General features: G+C 36.8%; 1 long non-coding RNA gene across 1 annotated transcript; it reads right to left on the bottom strand.

Annotated features, from left to right (window-relative positions):
* Positions 1-1,601: 1,601 nt before the first annotated feature.
* Positions 1,602-2,660, bottom strand: LOC109217555. The gene is made up of 2 exons (XR_002066657.1): positions 2,288-2,660; positions 1,602-2,010 (listed from the first exon to the last, which is right to left on the bottom strand). It is a non-coding gene; the product is annotated as an uncharacterized LOC109217555 (long non-coding RNA).
* Positions 2,661-3,017: the final 357 nt, after the last annotated feature.

Raw genomic sequence — 3,017 nt, 5'->3', positions numbered from 1 at the left:
GTTCAATTCGTAGTTCTAGGTTTTATTTAGGCGATTTGATCGCGCGAGCAAGTTTGTATGATATTTTAGGAGTTGTGTGCATGTTTGGTTTGGAGCCCGAGGGCTTGGGTGAGTTTCAGATAGGCTATGAGGTGTTTTGCACTTAGAAAATATGGTATTATGCTACTGGTGTTCTGGTGCGCGCATTCGCAAAGGGGATCTGGGTTGGGGAGAATTTTACACTACGCGTACGCGAGACCCTGTTCGCAAACGCGAAGCATTGGGGGGTTTGCTCTACGCGAATGCGACCCGTCACACGCGAACGCGTAGAGTCATTGTAGGTGCACTGGGAGTTGACCGTTGTTTTATGCGACCGCGATGCATGTATCGCGAACGCGAAGGTTGGGGGGATAAGCCAATGCGAACGCATTGAAAAACTCGCAATCGCGTAAGCCATTTAGGGGCAGCTCTTCGCGAACGTGACAGTGTTCACGTGCAAGCGATGAATGTCACACCTCCTTTTTCCTGAGAGGATAGGGAGTTTTTCCAATTAAAGTGACATTAATTGAAATGGGATTATTTATTTATTTCAAAGTCGCCACTTGGAATAGTTTAGGGTGTCTCAAGTCACCGGTTTATTATAAAATCCCAAATCGAGGAAATTGACTCTTATTATGGTCTGCAAACACAGAAGACCAGGTAAGGAATTCTGTTGACTCGGGAGAAGGTGTGAGGCACTCCCGAGTCCCATGATTTTAGCACGGTCGCTCAACTATTAATAATTGGCCTAATTATCAAATTTATTACATGATTTAAACCTATTGTGCATTTTTAACTTTCTAACCGCTTTTAAATTATTTTAAACAATTATGAAATTTGTTTGAACAAGTCGCGATGTCGCGCACTCGTTTGTTTTTGTACACATTGCAAATCGCGCCACGGGAATCGTGCCCACGATCTACAACATATTTATTTTATTAATGTTCCAAGTTATGGTCAGGTCACATGAAATGCGCGCCCGAATTGAGGATTATGTATCACGACTATACCACGGGAGCCGTACCCATAGCCGTGATGATTTAATTACACGTACCTAAAGCAACTATCACGTTTGAATTATTTATCCTACATTTGTGATTTATTGTAAGGTCACGTAGTATGGCAAAGGAACTGTTGGAGTTTAAGTTTTTTTCATACAGACTAAATCTTTGAAACGTGATTCGAACCAAGGGCTTAGATATCGTTTTGAGCTATTGTTTCATTGAAAAGTTATCTAACACTTACGTACTTGAATTACAAGGAAATGGCAAGACTAAACATAAAGCGATTATGGATTCCCTATACAAATTTCTACCAGTTAAGGTTGCATCCATTAGTATACTCAAATGGGTCTCTTTCGACCCTTAATGAACGTAGGGATGGGCCTCAGGTCAAAGCCCAAACTTATAGAGTAATTACTGCTGAAAATAAATCAACTTTTCTCAAAAATTCAGCATGTGCTTAACTTACACCATGATTAACATAATGACATGAAGAATGATATTCATACTGAATTAACACAATCAGAACATTTCAAAAGATTTACACAATGAATCACACCAAATTACTATATAACAACATTCCATGATTGAAAGTTATTCTCCTGAATAATAGGTATCGATCCTTTTGCATTTATACAACTGTATCCACCATTGATGAAATAAATCATTACATAAATTAAACTATTATATAAATGACCACTTTCAAGTAGTGGAACTTAAAAATCAAGCCAAGCACTGGCCAGACTTCTAAGTTTGTCACCAACGCTTTCAATTGTTCATGAGAAACAAATGACTATTTAGTTACAACAACAGAATATCCAACAAGTAAACATGCCAAACGGAATGGCTAATCTCTAGGCTACGTTTGAGTCTCCCAGACATGCTCTTACTCCACTGTTGTCACCAAACATTTTTCAATCAGATCCTTCTATAATGACAAAAGAAGGAGCTAAAAATAGCATCATTGCTGGTTAAATTTGCCATTCAAAACCTTTCAAAAAAAAAAGTGTATTAAACTCAAGTTCAAACCAAGTCATAAACGCACAAACAATAAACTGTTTTTTCTAAATCACTTCAAATCTACCAATAGACTGTACCAACTCGAAGATTTAACAAAATGTTTAGCATTACATATTGACTTGGAGCTAAACCAAATAATACAGAATTAGAAGCTTTAAACAAACACTTCTGCATCAATATGGAATCCAACAATTATTTCCAAACTTCGTATATACAACCAATGGAGGAACTGATACTTAGCTACATACCTGATTATAGTAGAACCAAACAAATAAAATATAAGTCTCTGAATTTTGACAGAAAAAAAAAGCAACAGCAGAAGTAAATGCAGCATCAACAAGAACAAAAAAGCCAACTCGAAATCCCAGCAACAGATGGAGTAAAACTAGTAAAATGGAAGGAAACACCAATTTGTAACTCAAGCAAAGCCAAATCAGTGTGAAATGAATAAAGGAAATCTGTATTTTTCGACAGAGAGTTCAAGGTGTAAAAAAATCAGTCTCCAAAAATGGAGAGAAGGGTGTGTATTTCGGAGGTATTTGGTGTGAAAAATCTGTGTCTAATCCCTTCTTCCTTATCATTAAAGTGAGTGTATATATATTACTCTAAACAAAGGGTGAGAGAGGGTCTGACAGGAAATAATTCAGCGTGAATTTAGGGAAGATGAGAGAGGGGGAGGGAATATTTTATAATTAAAAATTGCCAGCTATCCCCTTCTAGAAGCAGATTATCTGCTTGGGTCTGGGCCAAATGCTCTGACCTAAATGGCCCAATAACAGGCCCAAATCTGGCTTCAAAAGAGAAAAACCCAACATACAACAAAATGTCATATTTGAAATCTAATTATAATCAGAAATTTTACTGAAAGCTAATTTTTAATTAATCTAAATTAACTTATTAAACTAATTGAGCATACAACTAAAAATGAGACTTAAGTAACAATTCGAAAAGAAAATAAAGAAAGAAAAACAGAATAAG

Source organism: Nicotiana attenuata, unplaced genomic scaffold (genome assembly GCF_001879085.1).
Source record: "Nicotiana attenuata strain UT unplaced genomic scaffold, NIATTr2, whole genome shotgun sequence".
Classification (NCBI taxonomy): domain Eukaryota; kingdom Viridiplantae; phylum Streptophyta; class Magnoliopsida; order Solanales; family Solanaceae; genus Nicotiana; species Nicotiana attenuata.
The sequence above is the reverse complement of the archived record's forward strand: the minus strand, read 5'-3'. Positions and strand labels throughout refer to the sequence as shown.